Genomic DNA, 20,150 nt, shown 5'->3' with positions numbered 1-20,150 from the left:
GTAATCTCTGCCTCCAGAAATTCCCATCCCTTGCTTAATTCCCTCTTCTTGTAGGACCAATGATTTACTTCTAACAATAGAGTATAGCAAAAGTGATGGGATGTCATTTCCAAGATTAAATTTTAAAGAGACCATGGCTTCTGTCTTGCACTCTTACTCTGATGGAAGCCAACTTCTGTGTTATGAGAAGCCTTATGGAGAGGCCCATGAGGCAAGGAATCGAGGAAAATCTCTGTACAGCAGGGTGCATAGAACTGGTTTGTTCCCCACTTAAGCCTTCAGATGAGATCACAGTCCCAACTGGCAACTGTGAAAGGCTTTGACAGGCAGGCACTCATCTAAGCTGCACCCAGATTCCTGATTCACAGGGACTGCAAAATTAATGTATGTTATTTTAAGCCACCTACTTTTAGGGTAGTTCATAATAAACAGATGATAACTTTTTAAAAGAATACTTAGTAGCATGAGGCAATACTCATATGTTAAGTTTTTAAATAACTAGTCAAGAGGTTTATTTATCCATGACAAAACAAACGAAAGTATTGTTTTAAAACATGTATTGTGTACTCACATATTTGTTATTTGAACTAGTAATTTCCTACAACATTTCCATTCACTGAAAATATTTTCAAGACTGTTATAAAGCCTATCTTGTAATATCATATAATTTTAAGTATAATTATTATTAGCTAAAAAAAGACACCAAACATTGAAAATATTACAACCTGCCTCCTAAAACATGGTAGAAAAGTTTACAAAGATTAGATTTATCCGAGTCTTAAGAACTGATAATTTTTAAAAGCAGAAAAATATATATGTATTATTCTGGTTTTTAAAATATAGATGCTTAAGAAAAAATAGAGTTAAATACAAGAAAACATGAACAGAGTTGCTCTTTGGATGGTGGGATCATAGGTAACTTAAATTTCCTCTTTATGCTTTTCTCTGTTTCCCAAAATTTTTTCAAATATATGTGTGTGTATATATATATATATATATATACACACATATATATATGTGTATATATATATACATACACACACATATATATATGTGTATATATATGTGTGTGTGTGTGTGCATATATATATATATATATATATATATATATATATATGTAATTTGTATCGGAAATGTCTTTTTAAAAAAGCCAACCTGATAATGTAATGTAACACATTTTAGTTCCTTCAAACCCAGATTTAATGCTAATATGAGACTCATCATTTTGTGAAGAAAGAGAACAGCACTGGATCCACTGATCCAAGTGGTCATACTTAATTAGCAAGTAAAAATAGTCAATAGGACTATAATACATCTAAATTAAAAAAAAAAAGCCATCAAGCTGAGTCAAATGAGAGGGCTAAACTAATGCAAAATTGGTTAGAACCAAGCACAAGTTTGTGAGAAATTATAGATGCCTTCCATGGCACTGGTTCTAAAAGATTAAGATTTATAATCAGAATAGTAAAAAGTTGAGCAACTCCTATATCTCCCATAAATTCAGTATTTATCATCTGTGATTTACCTAAATATTCCTGAATCTTACATTCTACCCTAATTATATGAACTTTGGGGGCAGTGCTGTTCTATGTATAGTGTAAAGTATGTCTTTTATTAATTCTAACACTATATGTACAGGAGGAAGGGAAAAGTTGTTTGAGATTTTAGGGTTTGGTGAAATTATTGTGAAGCCAGTTCTCATTTCTTTGAGTGTAGACTAGTAGTTCATCTAAGATCCTGACCAAGATTCGTTTTTAAAAAAAATGACACCTTGAGGCTTCCAGAGAAGATGACAGTGTAGGAGGATCCTTAGCTTATCTCATCCCATGGACACACCTAGCTAACACCCACATCAGTAAAAGTAACCTAGAAAATAACCTGAAGACTGGCAGAACAGATTCTCCATAGCTAAATGCAGAGAAGAGGCCACATCAAAAATGGTTGAAAGGATGGAGATGTGGCCAGGAACCAAACTGACCCATGAGATTGTCCACAGGAGGGAGGAACACTACAGGCATGGAGAGGGAAGAGAAGACCCCACTCCAGGCACCTGCGGCATGGAGAACCCACACTGGGAAGATGGATCCCCACAACATTTGGCTTTGAAAAACCAGTGGGGCTTAACTTGGCAAGTTCTTAGAATCAGTGGGGCTTAACACCAGGAACTTTAAAACTCAGCTGGCTTGGCTCTGGGGAACCCAGAGGGCTATAGGAAATGGAGATAGCATAACAAACAGCCCTGACATACAGTACAGAAGAAGCAGTTTGAAAAAGCCTGGGGTACACAGGAAGGAGATTTATTTACTAATCTCAGGGTGTGCTGAAGGGGCAGGGATCTTTGGGAGACTTCTCTAGGAACAAAAGAGGTGGTTGGCACCATTTTCCTCCTCTGCTCCCCAGATACACAGACACTTGTAGGAACCAGCGGGAACATGATCTCTACCTAGCTTGCTAATAGCATACTCCAGTCCTGCATTCTTCTGCAGTCTGATCCCCTCCAACCAGTCCTCCACAGGACTTCTGCAAAGGTCTCCTGCTACAGCAGACAAGTGCAAACCCTGCTAACATCACCCACCCCACCCCTGCATAACCTATGGATCTGCCCCACCCAAACTGCACTGGGCAGGAGTCCATCCAATGCAGAGCACTAAGCATGGCATTGTGCAAGAGCCCCAACAGCCCCAAAGTGACTTCTTCCTCGGGAAGAGAAAAAGATAACCACACACACCAGTTCAACCGGGGCACTAGCAGTGGCCTGGGGGCAGACACCTGGCCTGACTGCAGGCCCCACCTACCAACAAAAGCCCTGTAATTCAGTGCTACTGCAGCCCTGGCAGATGCCTGATCTGACCCAAATCAAGCCCAAGGTGGCCCCAGATTGGCTCACTAACAACAGAGGGACCAAACCCTGCCCACAACAGGCAGACAGCCATTGCAGATGACTGGACTGAAGGCAAATGTGGCTCAGCCACAACAGTAGGGTACATGCAACACACATAGGAGATACCCCTGAAGCGCCAGAGTCTGGTGAACAGGGGACACTGCTGCAGGGCACTACAGGACCTCTTCTTCATAAGGCCACTACTTTCAAGAGCAAGGGACATAGCTGACTTTCCTAACACAGAGAAACACAGAGAGTTAGAAAAAATATAAGATCAAGGAATATGTCCCAAATGAAAGAATAAGATAAAATCACATCAAGACAGCTAAATGAAACAAAAATAAGTAATATGTCTGATAGAGAATTTAAAGTAATGGTCATAAAGATACTGTACTTGAGAAAAGAGAGGAGGGTTTCAGTGAGATCTTCAAAATAGAAAGAAAACATACAAAAGAAAAAATCAGAAATGAACTCATTAACTGAAGTTAAAAGTACACAGGCAGGAATAAATACTAGTAGAGAAAGCAGAAGAATGGAACAGCGACCTGGAGGACAGAGTAATGGAATGCAATCAAGCTGAACAGGACAGAGAAAGCAGAAGAAAGGTAAGAATAGATTAAGGGAATTTAGTGACATCATCACATGTAACAACATTTTATTCTGAAGGGATTCTGAAGGAGAAGAGAGAGAAAAGGGGACAGAAAATTTGGAGAAATAATAGCTGAAAGCTTCCTGAGTATGGGGAAGGAGACAGAAATCCACATCCAGGAGGCACAGAGAGAGCCCCCAACAAAATCAACTCAAGGAGGTCCACACCAAGACAAATGGTAATTAAAAGAGGCTTCCAGACAAACAAAAGCTAAAGGAATTCATGACCATTAAACCAGCCCTACAAGAAATGCTAATGGGGACTCTGAGTGGAAAGGAAAGACCATAAGTAGGAGTAAGAAAAGTAGGAAGCACTAAAGTAGGAAGCAATAAAATTAATTATATCTATAAAAATCAGTCAATAGTCTCACAAAATGAAAGTCTGTAAATTATGTATGTCTGTAAATGAGAATGAAAACACAACATATACCTAAATGAAATGACAACATATACCTAAAACGTGGTGGGAGGGGGAAAGGATTAAAGAATGTTTTCAAACTTAAGCAACCATCAACTTAGTATAGGCTGTTATGAGCATAAGATGTTATATATAAACCACATGTTAACCACAAATCAAAAACCAGTCGTAAGTATGCAAAAAATAAAGAGAAAGGAATCTAAGTATATCATTAAAGAAAGGCAACTAATCATGACAGAAGAGGGCAAGGGAAGAAAGGAACAGAGAATTACATACACAACCATAAAACAAGTAACAAAAGAGCAATAAGTACATACCTATCAATAATTACTTTGAATGTAAACAGACTAAATATTCCAGTCAAAAGACATAGGGTGATGGAGTGGATAACAAACCAAGACCCATTCATACACTGTCTACAAAAAACTCATTTCAGACCTAAAGATACATCCAGATTGAAAGTGAAGGGATAGAGGGGAACTGGGTGGCTCAGTTGGTTAAGCATCTGACTTCAGCTTAGGTCATGATCTCATGGTTCATGAGTCTGAGCCCCGTATCAGGCTCTGCTCTGACAGTGTGGAGCCTTCCTGGGATTTTCTCTCTCTCCCTCTCTCTGTCCCTCCTGTGCTCATGCTCATACTCACGCTTTCTCTCTCTCAAAATAAATAAACTTAAAAAAAAAAAAAAGAAAGTGAAAGGACAGAAAAGCATTTATCATGTAAATGGATGTGAAAAGAAAGCTGGGGTAGCAATACTTATATAGGTCAAAACAGACTTTAAAGACTGTAACGAGACTAAGAAGGATACTGTATGTTCATAAAGGGAACAGTCAAACATGAAGATATAACAATTGTAAATATTTATGCATCCAACAGGAAAGCACCCAGATACATAAAACAGCTATTATGAAACATAAAGGAAGTAACCAATAGTAACAAGATACAAGTATGCAACTTTAACACCCCACTTACATCAATGGATAGATCATCCAAACAAAATCAACAAGGAACCAGTGGCTTTGAATGACACATTGGGCCAGATGGATCTGACAAATATATTCAGAATGTTCCATTCTAAAACAGAATCTACATTCTTTTCAAGTGCACATGGAACATTCTTCACAATAAGTGATATATTAGGTCATAAAATAAGTCTCAACAAATTCAAAAAGATCAGTCATACCATGCATCTTTTCTGACCACAATGATACGAAACTAGAAATCAACCACAAGAAGAAATCTGGAAAGAGCACAAATATATGGAGGTTAAAAAACATGCTACTAAACAATGAATAGGATGACCAAGAAATGAAAGAGGAAATAAAAAAAATACATGGAGACAAATGAGAATGAAAACACAACAGTCCAAAATCCTTGAGATACAGCAAAAACTATTCTAAGAGGTAAGTTTATAGCAATACAGGCCTATCTCAAGAAGCAAGAAAAACCTCAAATGAACAACCTAACTTTACACCTAAAGGACCTAGGGAAAGAAGAACAAACAAACCTCAAACCAGTAGAAGGAGGGAAATCATAAAGATTAGAGGAAAAATAAATGAAACAGAAACTTAAAAAAAAAAGCCCCAATAGAAAAGATCAATGAAACCAGGAGCTATTTCTTTGAAAAGATCAACAGAATTGATAGACCTTTACCCAAACTCAGGAGAGAGAGAGAAAGAGACAGAGAGAGAGAGAGAACAGGATGGAGGAGAAAGAGTGAGGGGAGACAGATCCAAGAATTTCTTATACTTACAAAAATGGGTTAGAAAAAAGTTTAGGGCAGAAAGCTGCCGCCACAGGGCAAAAGCGTCCAAGGTTAGTTAGCGAGATATTATAATGGGATCACGAGTAACTTGTTATATCACCTGAAGGAAATTACTTTTCATCTGGCACCAATATACTATTGTGCTTTGATCACAAACTCCACTTGCTGCCCAGACCCTTTGCTTCTTACACACACCAGTTAATGATTACTGTCTAATTGTTTTCTTCAAATTCATCATGTATGTAAGATCTTAGGAGCTCAACAAATAGAGACGAAACCCCTCCCCTGTTCAGGGCTCTTGTCTCCTCCCAGACATTAGCCTCTCTCATATTCAATTCTGAGTCTGTTCTCTTGGTGGACAAGAGAGAACTCCAGGTTCAGAGTCTGTGACAAGAGAGTAGAGTGACAATGAGACACGACTCAAACAAAATCAGAAATGAAAGAGGAGTTTCAAGAGTGGTTCAGTATTCACAAATCAATCAACATGATACATCACATCAGTAAAAGGATAAAAACCATATAATTATTTCAATAGACGTAGAAAAAGCAGCTGACAAAAGATATCATTCATGATAAAAACTCTCAACAAAATAGTTTTACAGAGAATATACCTCAACATGATAAAGAATTTATATGAAAAATCCACAGCTAATATTATACTTACTTGTGAAAAGCAGAACTTTTCCCCTAAAGTTAGGAACAAGATAAGAATGTCCACTGTCACTACTTTTATTCAATATAGTACCGGAAGTCCTAGCCACAGCAATCAGAGAAGAGAAAGGAATAAAAGGCATCTAAATTGGCAAAAAAGAAGTAAAATTTTCATTATTTGCAGATGACATGATGGTATATACAGAAAACCTAAAGACTCCACTGAAAAACTACTAGAACTGATGAATAAATTCAGTAAGTTGCAGGACAGAAAATCAACATACAGAAATCCACTGCATTTCTATACACTAATAAGGAAGCAGCAGAAAGAGAAATTAAGAAAACAATCCCATTTACAATTGCACCAAAAACAATAAAGTACCTATGGATAAACTTAACCAAAGAAGTGAAAGACCTGTATTCTGAAAACTATAAAACACTGATGAAAGAAACTGAAGATGATACAAACAAATGGAAAGATATTCCATGGTTATGGATTTGAAGAACAAATATTGTTAAAATGTCTATTCTACCCAAAGAAATCTACAGATTTAATGTAATCCCTATCAAAATACCACAGCATTTTTCACAGATCTAGAACAAACAATTCTAAAATTTGTATGGAACCACAAAAGACTCTGAATAGCCACAGAAATATTGACAATGAAAAGCAAAACTGTAGGTATCACAATCCCAGATTTCAAGTTATACCAAAAAGTTCTAGGAATCAATTAGTATGGTACTGGCACAAAAATAGACATAAAGATCAATAGACTAGAATAGAAAACCCAGGAATAAACCTTTGATTATATTGTCAATTAATCTTTGACATAGGAGGCAAGAATTTCCTATGGGAAAAAGACAGTCTCTTCAACGAATGGTACTGGGAAAACTGAAGAGCTACATGCAAAAGAATGAAACTGGACCACTCTTACACCACATACACACAAAAATTCAAAATGGATTGAGGACCTAAATGTGAGACCTGAAACCATAAAAATCCTAGAAAAGAGCACAGGCCGTAATTTGTCTGACACTGTCCATAACAACATCTTTCTAGATATGTCTCCTGGAGCGAGGGAAACAAAAACAAAAATAAACTATTGGGACTATACCAAAATAAAAAGCTTCTTTACAGAAAAGGAAACAATCAAAAAAACTCAAAGAGAACCTACTGAATGGGAAAAGATATTTGCAAATGATACATCTGATAAGGGGTTAGCATCCAAAATATATAAAGTACTTACACAATCCAACACCAAAACAAAAACAAACAAAAAATGTAAAAAATGGGCAGAAGACATGAACAGACATTTCTCCTAAGAAAACATACAGATGGCCAACAGATACATGAAAAGATGCTCAACATCAGAGAAATACAAATTAAAACCACAATGAAATATCACCTCACACCTCTAGTGTATGAGGCTAGACACACACACACACACACACATACACACACACACACATACACACACACACACACACACACACACACACACACGAAACAACAAGTGCTGTGAGGATGTGAAGTAAAAGGAACTCTCATGCACTCTTGGTTGGAATGCAAACTAGTGCAGCCGCTGTGGAAAACAGAATGGAGGTTCCTCAAAAAATAAAAAATAGAACTATCATATGATCCAGTAACTCCACTACTGGCTATTTACCCAAGGAATACGAAAACACTAATTTGTAAAGATATATGCATTCCTATGTTTATTAGAGCATTATTTATAATAGCCAAATAATGGAAGCAGCCCAAGGGTCCATTAGTAGGTGAAGGGATAAAAGAGATGTGGTGTTGTTGGGATGAGCACTGGGTGTTGTATGGAAACCAATTTGACAATAAACTTCATATAAAAAAAAGAGATGTGGTGTGTATGTATATGTGTATACACACACACACTACATATATATCTATATCTATATCTATATATATATATATAAATACATACATACATACATACATACATACACACACACAATGGAGTATTACTCAACCATAAAAAGGACTGAAATCTTGCCATTTGCAACAAAATAGATAGATGTAGAGGGTATAATACTGAGATAAAACAGAAAGAAAAGTACAGTATGAGGAATTTAAGAAACAAAACAAAGAAATTTTTAAAAAGGCAAAAAACAAGACTCTTAATTATAGAGAATTAATAGCTATCAGAGGTGAGTTGGGGGGGTGGGTGAAATAGGTAAGGGTATGAGGACTACTTGTATCACAATGATCACTGAGTAATTTCTAAAATCATTGAATCACTATATTGGACACCAGAAACTACTATAACATGGTACATTAATTATAATAGAATTTTAAAAGTAAATTTAAAAAATGACTCTGCGATACCATAAAAATACCAAACTTAAAAGGTCTCCACTGAACAAAACTACTTTATACTCAAAATCAGTGTGTTAAGTCTAGTTTTCTTTCAACTTCACTGGGTGTATGGAGAGAAATACACATACAACAAATGTGTATATTTAGAGCTCAAAAAAGGAAAAAAAATCAATAAATTTTTCATAACGACGTCTTCAAATGGATTTTAACTGGATAGGGGTAGAGGAATTTAATTAGCAATGTGATTACAGGGACTTGACTTTGCTTCTCTGTATCCTCATTTCTAAACTTAGGTTAATAATTCCTGCCTCAAATTCCTCCTTGAATTGCAGTAAGGAAAACCAGCGCTATAAAAATGTAGCTGCTATTCTGCTACTCTTAAGAGAAGCTGGCATTTGAACAGATTATTTTGGATAACTCACACTCCCTTGTTCTGAACAGTTGTCCCAATCCTGTTCACAAAAGTCCAACCCGCAAGAAACACACAAGATTCCCCAATCTCAAAATCTTCTTCAAAGGTGGAAGCCATACACTCCAAAAACAATCCTAAAAATGTCAATTCTTGTGAAATTCTATTACAACGTGAATGCATCTCATTCCACGGGATGGATGGTATATTTCTCTCTCTCACACATCTATGAATTCATGGAGGGTAGAGACTTTGCCTTACTCAAGCATGAACTTTAATAAGTAGTTTCTAATCAAAGTTCATCCAAAATATCTAAATCTTAGTCATTTTAATAGATCAAATTATCTTAACTGACATTTTTCTGAATCATTAAATTTTCTTTACCTCAAATGCCATTAATGAATTTGAAGGAGATCAGAGTTTGCCATCCCAACACATGCCACAATGGTATAAGGGTTGCTTTCAGCCAAAGGCAATAAGCTCTCTGCACCCCCCTTTTTGTCAAAAAAGCAGGACACAAATTTCCCTTTGTAAAGGTGCCTTCATCTCCTATATGAGAAGGAAAACTACTCCAGAGACAATTTTCATCACCTGAGACAACTCTTATCTGTTTAACAGGCCTTATGAAACAAATCCTGATTTATCATATATTTCCTAGTCACCTTCCCATAACTTACCTCCACCCAGGAGCCCCAAACTCCTTTTCCTTTGTCTACCCTCTTTCCCATGATTTTCACCCTTTCTTAAGATGACATATAAGTCTCCAATTCTGTTTCCTTGAAGCACATTCCTTTGTGAACCCCCATGTGTACATAGGTAATTAAATGTTCTTTCCTCCTGTTAATCTATTATCAGTTTGATTTGCAGACCCAGCCAATGAACTTAGAAGGGTTGAGAAAGAGTTTTTCTCTTTCCCTAAAAATTCAAGATTAGTCTTTATGTTATTTAGTGAAATCAAATATTTTAGAACAAGTAGGAGGCATAAATAATAAATTAAGTGTATTAAGTACTATGCACTGAATTAAGTTCCAGACAGTAATGTATGTACTTCTGAATACTTAAAAGAACTATTATTCTTACGTGGAGATATGGGAAAACGGTGTCCAAATCCACTTGGAATCTAGGTCAAAAGATCTAGAATTCAGAAAGTTTTGCTCTTTTAAGTTTGATCATTCTTTCATTATGCATATGCCACATTTCTAAAGAATGTGGTCATTACAGAGCTCCTATTTTTTGTAGCTGACAGTACAGTATTTTAGGGTGGAAGTGGGATGTTGGGATGAGGTGGGGGCAGAGGTATATCTAATTTAAACATTTTTTGGGGCGCCTGGGTGGCGCAGTTGGTTAAGCGTCCGACTTCAGCCAGGTCACGATCTCGCGGTCCGTGAGTTCGAGCCCCGCGTCAGGCTCTGGGCTGATGGCTCGGAGCCTGGAGCCTGTTTCAGATTCTGTGTCTCCCTCTCTCTCTGCCCCTCCCCCGTTCATGCTCTGTCTCTCTCTGTCCCAAAAATAAATAAAAAAACGTTGAAAAAAAAATTAAAAAAACAAACAAACAAACAAACATTTTTTAAGCCCTCTTTTTACCTATTAAATTAACTAATCCAAGGAAGTTTCCTGTCCCGTCAATTATTCCCCTTACCACACACACCCATGCTCATTTTCTCCTTGTAGCTTCCCTTATGTTGAAACACACAACCTCCCCCTTATCTCCACCTAACACTCCTTCCCTCTTCCCTGCTGAAACCAAATCCATACTATCTTCATGGCTAGGGAAGCCCCATCTCTTTGTGCAGACTTCCTGGAATTCCTCCAACCCTTATTCAGAATTTTCTTCTTGAACTGATGTCCAGTTGGTCTAATTTCTAAGTGCTGTCTCCCCAAATGAGATTAAATATTCCTCAAAGGCAACAGTCATTTCTCCTTTTGTTATTATGCATAGAGCAGTTCTTACATCCACGAGTTTAATGAACGCTAATTAAAGTTTGGCTATTTACCAAATATCCGTGTACTTCAAAGTCTGTTAGATGTTGACAGTAAAACTGAACTATACAGAGTTCTATTTCTTTCATCACACTTAAAAACAAAGGCCACAAACTCATGGTAGTGTTGGGTTGGTGTTTTGTTTGGCCAGTGCAATGTTTAAACTGTTCTGAATTAGAATAATTCTGACCTGAACATTCACTCCCCAGTTCACAGGGCTCTCTCACTCCCTTGTGTCCAACACCTATCCAGCTTCACTAATTTATGTTACTTTCAGCCTCTTGTACAACATCTGAAAGGGATATTACATGAATCCAAATTAGGCCACTTTGGCATGTGGATTATTTTGAGCTGAAGGCAATTGAGACCCAGCAAATTCAAGAAAAACTCTGACCTCTCCTTTAACTATTTAAAAGAATTTAGATAGGTCATTCAAGTAAAAGTTATCTCCAGGCTCCCTATCTACATGACAGATCAAACACCTAATTGCCAAATATCTGCTCCTATCATCCTGTGAATTGCCTTTCTTCCCCCTTTAACCCCAGATCCCGTTCCCTAGCTCAGGATGGCATATAAGCCTCAATTGCCCAATTTACTATTGGGTCTCTTATGGGGCTCCTGTATGGATATAGTTAAATTTGTTTTTCCTCCTGTTAATCTATCTTATATCAATTTATCAGCAAAGAACCTAGAAAGTTAGAAGAAAAAATTTCTTCCCCAACACATCCTTGATTTTACAACTTTGAATTTATAAGGAATAAATTAATTCTTAAAGTACGGGCTCTTCCTATATCAGATACTGACTAGAGTTATTTATTACTTCCCAAACTTTCAACATTATAATGTCATGATTGATTATATTTCTCCACCACTGAGTTGCTGCATACTGTTTATAGTACACTCACTATGGAAGACAGGATCCAGTTAAAAAAAAATTCCCAAACCCAAGAGCAGATGGTATATTAAGTAGAGAAAGAAAACAGAACTGCTCAGCAACTATTTTGCTTTCTCAAAAGCAAATGATTTTTATGCAGGAAAGGACAGAAGAGACCTCATTAAGAGAGAACCTAGGTACAAGCAGAAGAAGTCACAACTTCTGGTGAATTATATTCCAGGGAAAGCCTGCATATAGAAGCACAGCAATATTACAACCTTTGAAAAAAATTAAGAAAGGGGCACCTGGATGGCTCAGTAGGTTAAACATCTGACTTCGGCTCAGGTCATGATCTTACAGGTTTGTGCGTTCAAGCCCTGCATCGGGCTCTGTGCTGACAGCTCAGAACCTGGAGTCTGCTTCAAATTCTGTGTCTCCCTCTCTCTATGCTCCTTCCCTACTCTCTCTCTCTCTCTCTCTCAAAAATAAATAAAAAACATTAAAGACAAAAACAAAATGAAAAAACATGGAGGGACATCTCAAGAAGCCAGAGACTCAGTTTCTTTTCTCCCAGTTTATTTCAAACTCTGAAACAAAAGGAAATTTGAATCCCTAGGTATTGCAGACAAGTTAGTTTGACACTAATTGCTGGCAAAATTCAAAATTTAATCAGTAAACTGAATATTCTGAGGGAAAAGATTGGGGATTTCTAGGAACTAGACATTCAAAATTCACTATGAATCAGTCATTTTTAAACTAGTATCATTTACTTTTGTGATAGATTAGGAATACTCAAGATGTTTATTTTTAGCAAAGCATTTGATCAAACTTTTTCTCATGATGTCTTATAATGAAGACTGATCTACAGGCTAGAATGGTTTGATAAATAAGGAGGACAGTGCTAACTGAATTCAGCTGATCATTGATTTGTCTCAGCAATATCTCCCAAGGCTGACTACATTCCCAAGCAGGTCTATATCTGGTACTTTCAGTACATGACTTTTAATTCTAATAAACATCCTGAAAAGTAGATGTTACTAATATGACATTATTGATATGGAAAATAAGTTTCCCAAGGTCACAGAGCTAGTAAGTGTCACCGTCAAGCTCTAAAACCAGCCTCCAAAAGTCCAGGGCCACTTCTACTGTGCCACACAGGCAGAATTCTAGGTGAGCCACCATGGCAAAAGGAACGGTTTCATATATTATTAATGGCTTGGATGTCTGGTGAACAAACTCACCAAATGTGCAGGTGACATAAAACTAGAAGATAGAATTAGCATGATGAATGCCATGATCAAATTTAAAACATACCTAGCAAACTGGAAATTGGAAGCTTAGTGTCACACAAGAGAAAAAAAATTGTTCATGTTCAGGACATTTTTAACTGTATAATTAAAAAATTAATAAAGCCTATTTTGATAGCAATGTGTTGGGGGTAGGGGAGAGGGAGGGAGAGGCTGGTGGTGGTGAGGTTTTCAGTCAACTGTGGTGTATTTATTACAAAAGCCAATTAAGTTTAGATGATTTTGTTTGAAGATAGGAATTCACTGCATTTTGCACTTCAGATTAGATTGAATTATTGAATTCAATTTGGGGCTAAGGATCTTCAGCACAGAGAAAGGTCTTAACTATGGAAGGAAACATAAAAGCAATGACTTTTTCGTGAAGATAACATTTACTGACTTCTAGGTAACTATACAAAGTACTTTATGAACATTATTTCACTTAACCCTCACAATAATTCCATAGGTTAAGAATAATTCTATTCTTAACTCTGTACCACTTTAGAGTTTTCATTTCTTTACTATTTTTTGGTCATAGACTCCTTTCAGATGGATGAATTTTAGATCCTCTCTGTTGAAATATTATCTATATAATTTCACAAGTTGGAGGACTACTGACAAAAGTAAGCCTAATGAGAAACAGGTCCAAGGAAGCAGTGGGTCAGTTCAGTGTAAACAGAGCCTTATTAATGGCAACAGAAAGAAGGGATACCTCAAAAGTGGTGAGTTCCCTGTCACTGAAGTGTTCGATGAAAATGTGGCTTGTGTGTCAGAAATGCTACAAAGGAGATACTAACATGAATTATAGGTTGGTCTATGATTTTAAAGTACCCCTTTTACTATATGATTGTGAGCCTAATAGGTAATTTCGGCAATTTTTGTTTGATGGCAAGATAAAAGAGTTAAAAACTGGAAATAATTGTTTTTCCAGATCATTTTGCTGAACATGTCAAATAGAAGACGTAAATAATATTGTTTCCCATCTATATATTGATATTGGCTATATCAAGTACTTGAAAATGACCTCATCCAAAGAAAAAAAAGGTATATTCAACTGTTGATCTTGACGTGATTTATACTTAGTCATAATAAAAGTAGATTCTTTATTCCTCTGAATCCTTAATTACAATTTTGCTTCAGGTAAATACTGCATACACCAGATCCTAAAAAGATCCTAAAAAGATGTAGTCTTTAATGGGAACATTTACTAGTTTATAATTTTATGTTAATTTCCATAAAGGATGGGGAGAGGGCAGGCAGGAAACAGAAGATAGACAACTCCTATTGTTCCGCTTTGCTTCTCGGATCCTTTAGCTAATGGCTGAAGGATTTTACAGATCTATTCCGACCCCCCCCCCCATTTGCAGTATAATTCGCCCCAAGATACAGCCTCCCACAGCTCTAAAAGAGCACAAGAGCTAGTACTTTGCTCATCACATGTCATTCGGCGCACAAGCCTGACAGTTTGGCATACAAATTAAATGCTCATAGGCAAATCTTTTACCTGAAAATCTTCAGTCACTCTTCAGGTAGGAAGGAGAATGAAACTGCAGCTCAGAAATGCAATACCTCGGACTTGGGGCTCAGAACCAGGTGGAAGGGGTGGGGGCTAACTTCTCAATGAGGAGACGGAGACGTGAGGCTCTATCCGAGGCAGCTGGCCGCGGGATGGCTGCTTGAATTAAAGTGGCCTGTAACTCCCAGGTTTCTGCCATTGAAAAACCCAAAGGGCAAAGCTGACGAGCCAAGACCGACGGACACACAGCGGTCGCCCACCTCCCAGGTGTTCACTTACACAGCACATCGCCGGGGCGGCTGCGTGCCCAACGCCCCTCGGGACGGCCGCGGGGCCGGGGAGGCATCCAGCATTGGCCGGCTGCGTGCGCTGCTCGGTCCCCGAAGCCGCCGCCCGGGGGGCGCTGGTTGGCGTCAGGGCGGCGGGGTGCGGAGCGCAGCGCAGTCCGGCTGCAAGGCCAGCGGCGCCGCCTTCTCACGCGCCTCACTCAAGTGGCAGCATTTGGAGGACGGGGTGTCCTTTGGCACGGCTCTGGGCTCTGGGCCCCTCCTCCAGCCGCCGTCGTCGCCGCCGCCGCGCCCGCCGCGCGCTCCTCGCGGGTTCGCGCCCCGAATCAGGCCAGCCGGGCCCCGCAGGTGGCAACCCAAGGGTGCTCGGCTCCAGCACGCGCCCTCTGCGGGCCGCACGCAAGTACAAGGCTGCGAGGACCGCCACCGACATGTCGGCTGGCGCCGGGTACAAGGCAGGGGCGGGACACCACCGCCCTCACTCCCACTATCCAGAGTGCTGCCGCTTCCCCAGCAGGAATTAGATCCCCAAATTTCCAACAAAACAGAAGTGAGCAACTCACTTTGCTGCCTGCCCCTCCCCCGCCCCTCATCCGAACCACCTGAGCTGCTAACTGTTCTGGGCTCTGCCCAGGTAAGAGGAGGGAATGGTCTCTGAGACCGCCGCACGACGGGCGGAGATTGCCTTGGGGAGAGCAGATGCTCGGCCCGCCACACTAAGCGGGTGAACTCGCAGAAGCCTCACCGCAGGCTTCCCAGCTAAGCGATCTGGAGCTCAGATCCAGGCGTAGCAGTCAAACCCACTTTGACCTCAAACCCCACTTTGCAGGGCTAGGCCAAGGATTCTGCCCTTCCTAACTAGTTTGCACCGTGAGCATGCAGAGCAAAAGTGCTTGGAGCATTTAGTCATTTAAAAGTACACATCCATTTTGTACGTCTCCATCCCAAAATACTCAAGAAGAACATTTTCCAAGTTTGTTTCTCAAAACAAAACACCTCTAGCCAAACACCATTTTCTCGCTCTTTAAACTATTGAAGTCACTCTCTCAACACATGGCCATTATTCAGTTGTGTTTCCCTGTGCGTTCCACGTGGTGCCTGCATCTGCCCCGCATGATTCCTAGCAGCAGTAAAAGCCCCAAGAGGACTACAAAAGAACCATTATTTTAGTTGTGTTCTACAGTGGAGTGGTCATGCAAAATCCATGCTTGGAGAGACTTTAGGGACAGCTTCACCTGACTCCTTCACATTACAGATGAGGACCCTGAGACTCACAGCTGCAAAACTAAATGTGTAAAAGAAACACCTGAACCTACAAAGCCCACAATTTGTAGACTAACGTGAAGCTTAGGTCTCTAAAGATATAACATAGGAAAGACTATAGTTAGATTGCTGAGGAGTTGAGAGCATACATTATACAAAATCTAGCTCAGAATCTTTCAGATTTTAAGTGCACCGAGCATTCTTACCACTATGTTTAAATTAACTAAGGTGACTTTATATACAAATACAGTAGCCCAGAAATGTAATTTTTCTGCATGATAATATGATTAGTGGAATTGCAGTGGGTACATTCTGACACAGAATGTGAATACACTTATGTTGATTTGTCTGATATGTATCAATTTTTAATGTATACAAGTTGATTATACTAATACAAGCAAATTTTAGTTCTACATATTTCAGGCATATCATGCTAAATAATTATGATCAAATGCAAGGATCCACCTTTAGGCCTAATTCTTCACTCAACCTATTTCATTGCTTGCCCTCCTTCTTTCCCAGCATTAAGCCTTTACCAAACTAGTGCTGGAATAATCCATGAGACCTCTGGCTTCCACACTGAGAGCTCAGTGTCAGCCCTTGATGTGCTCAAGGCAAGAAAAGAGAAACTTGGAAATTTATGTTTCACTTCCCAGTTACCCCAGCAGAAGTGGGGGAGGAAAGAGTCTCCGGCCTTGCCTAGAAGAGAAATAACTTCCCTAGGCGCACATCTTCTTCTTTCACTCAGTTCAAAGATACAGTGGATCTGGGGCACCTGGGTGACTCGGTTGAGCGAAGGACTCTTGACTTTAGCTGGATTCATGATCTTAGATTCGTGAGTTCGAGCCTGGTATCAGGCTCTGCTCTGTTCAGGTTCTGCACTGACAGCACAGAGCCTACTTGGGATTCTGTCTTCCTCTCTTTCTGCCCCTCCCCCACTTGTTCTCTGTCAAAATAAATAAAAATAAACTTAAAAAAAAAAGATACAGTGGATCATCTTTACCAAATGTTAGTTGTTCTCTGACCCTTTGGTCTCAAGAATGGAGTCATGTGGAAGCTTTGTGCTGGGCCTCCCTGTTCCCTGTGGGTGGCACTTGTCACAGGGGCTGTTGTTCTGGCCAGACCCAAGCCAGGCTCTCCCTCCATCATCCTGGGTCTGGCGAAGACACAGAAAAACCCAAAAGCAGCCCTTGCCACCTGTCTGCGCTGCCTCTCCAGATTGGCCTCATACGCAGAGCCCCAAGTCTAAGGTGGTGTGGACCGGCCAGGCTGCAGACTGGCGGGGTCTTATTTGGGCTGCTGGCTGACCCCCACAGCTAGAGGTACTTGATTCACTCAGAACTAGGAAGGATGCAGGCCCTGAACTCACTGCAGCCGTAGGAGAAGCTGCTTTTCCGAGTGCTTTTGAGAAGAAACCTGCCTCCAACCTTAGGATGTCAAAAGGTAAGCAGAGCCTTGGCCTCTCCTCGGGACTGCAGGTAATGCTTTGGTCAATATGGTAAGAGCCAGAGCTAAGATGGCTCGGAGGAACCGAGCGCCCCCTGCTGCTGGGGCTCAAAAAGGCTGGCTTTTCCTCAAAGCCACCGCTGCCTGGAACTAGGAGCCAAACAAAGCCCAGCGTTTCTGCTCTCCTGTCATCCTCCCATCCTGGCTTGAACAAGATGGTTGACGAGGGAACCCGGAGCTCATCAAACTGGTAGTGACGCCGACTGTACGATTTTAAAATCGTGCTAAATAAAACTTTTAAAAACTGGAGAACAGGGGCGCCTGGGTGGCTCAGTCGGTTGAGCGTCCGACTTCGGCTCAGGTCATGATCTCGCGGTTCGTGGGTTCGGGCCCCGCATTGGGCTCTGTGCTGACAGCCTGGAGCCTGCTTCGGATTCTGTGTCTCCCTCTCTCTCTCTCTGCCCCTCCCCTGCTCACGCTGTCTCTATCTCTCAAAAAATAAATAAATGTAAAAAAAAATTAATAAAAACTGGAGAACAAAGTGAGAGAGGAAACGAAGGACCCCAAAGACAGCCTAACTTGAATGTGGTTAGGGTGAGGGAGCCTGGGTTCTAACAAATGTGCAGTGGGTTTTTTTTCTGAAGGGCATGGAAGGAAGCATAATTAAAACAGTAACAATAAAATACTAGAATCTGAGCACAAGCAGTCTGACCCCAGAACCCATGCTATCAACAGCAAAGAGGTATTAAGCTGGATTGAGGACTGTATGCCAGATACTAACTTACCCTTGTAAAGAAATCCCATTTCCAACCCAGCCACCTACAACACTTCCACTCTGGACAGGTCAGAGAGAGGTAGGTAGCTGACTCCCTCCACTGGTTTCTCCATCTAAACCCTGAGCACCTCTAACTTCCATTCCTGCTTCAGGTTGACCACTCAGAGCTTACATCTCTGGGAGAAGCAAGGGAGGCCATGCCAGCGAGGTAGAAGGAATCTTCTTTCTAAAAGAACTCTAACTAGTGAAATGACGTGGCCCTGTCAGGAGAGATCTGGTCACCAGGACTCACCTGCCATTGGGGCTCTTACTAGAACACCAAAGATAAAATGTCTTCATTTGCTTTCTGATAACAAAGTGATGAGGACAGGACAAGTAGATGGCATAGTATGTGAATGTTCATATAGAGACTAGAGCATGCATGTCCATTAGAGAGTTATGGAAGTCACAGAAACAATTTATAAAGGATAAAAAATGAGGCAGAAAAAAATTACCATTATGATACACCATCATGGGGTATAAACTGATTGACTAGCACACAGATAAGACCTATGAGAAAACTCATTTTGATTTTCATAATAATAAAACTACGTTAAGATAAAAATAATGCTTTTATTTTATGCATATACAAATTAAAATTGTATCTCCTCATTTCTCATAAATAGTCCACTAGTCCAGGGTGGGGGGAAACCAACTTCTTAGTGGTTACTGGAAACAAGGCTATTTCCCACATATACTTTTCACTGATTCAGGTTTTATGAATTATTTTTTATGTTTAGGCTAAAATGGTCTCTCCAAAATATGTCTTAAACATGCTAAGATATTTTAGATTTGGCTGAGAGACCCAGATATCTCCTCTGAGTAGGCGACAGACATATTTTCATGTCAGGCCCTAGACTAGGGTTTTAGGATTCAAAGCTATAAAAAAAATTCAGCAGCAGAAGTGACACATTGATTCTTCAGTTTTTTGTAGCCCAAGACACATAAACACATTTCTTGATGAAGAACTAGCTGTAGGTATGAAAATGGTGTCATCCTTCACTCCTGAAACTTTTTCTGCACCCCATGTAATACTCCTAGTTTTTCCTATGCCATAGCAGGCTTCAAAAGCTTGTTATAAACCTTAATTACACTGTTGTGAAAGACCTATGCTTGGTCAACATTTTCTCAGAATCAAAGAGCAAATTATCAGATTACTTGACCAGCTAAACAAGTGCCAATATAAACCCACTGGGAGAATTTCCCATTTTAATATTTTAATATATATCTGAATATGTTTAAAAGTTCTTATGCCCAAAGTAAATTTTCAAAGCTTCCTTTTAGGCTATTCTAGTCTTATTCATTATGTCACTGAAATGAGAAGTGATTTACATTATCTTCCTTATAGGAAAGGCAAGAATCCAATCACCCCTCAGAACTTCTCTTTTCCTGAGGAAAAAATGTTTAACTTTTTCTCACAGAATTTCCTTTACTCATGTTTGTCAGGCTTCACTAGACCCATTATTGTTCTCCAGATGCAATTAAATGTCTGCCAACGCAAACTAGGGAAAAATTTCAAATAAGAGTTTAACTAGCACAGAGCATTAGATAGAGTATTAAGGAACA

At 39.6% G+C, this 20,150-nt stretch overlaps 1 protein-coding gene across 7 annotated transcripts in view; it reads right to left on the bottom strand.

Annotated features, from left to right (window-relative positions):
- The window catches only part of CC1H2orf88 (chromosome C1 C2orf88 homolog), a 58,041-nt gene that overhangs the window by 15,731 nt on the left and 22,160 nt on the right, over window positions 1-20,150 (bottom strand). The window contains exons 1-2 of one of the 7 annotated variants that reach the window (XM_042994913.1): window positions 15,054-15,270; window positions 14,763-14,966 (exon numbers count right to left, since the gene is read on the bottom strand). The exons of 3 other annotated variants lie outside the window; for them this stretch is intronic. The gene's annotated coding sequence lies outside the window, so the exon portion shown is untranslated. Of the gene's footprint in view, window positions 1-4,918; window positions 4,959-14,762; window positions 14,967-15,053; window positions 15,271-20,150 lie in introns of those variants that run through there. 3 more of the 7 variants (XM_015543211.2, XM_042994915.1, XM_007094685.3) reach the window with 3 other exon arrangements.

This window comes from Panthera tigris, chromosome C1 (genome assembly GCF_018350195.1).
Source record: "Panthera tigris isolate Pti1 chromosome C1, P.tigris_Pti1_mat1.1, whole genome shotgun sequence".
NCBI classification, from domain to species: domain Eukaryota; kingdom Metazoa; phylum Chordata; class Mammalia; order Carnivora; family Felidae; genus Panthera; species Panthera tigris.
Note: the sequence above shows the minus strand (reverse complement) of the source record. Positions and strands in the feature narration are given on the sequence as shown.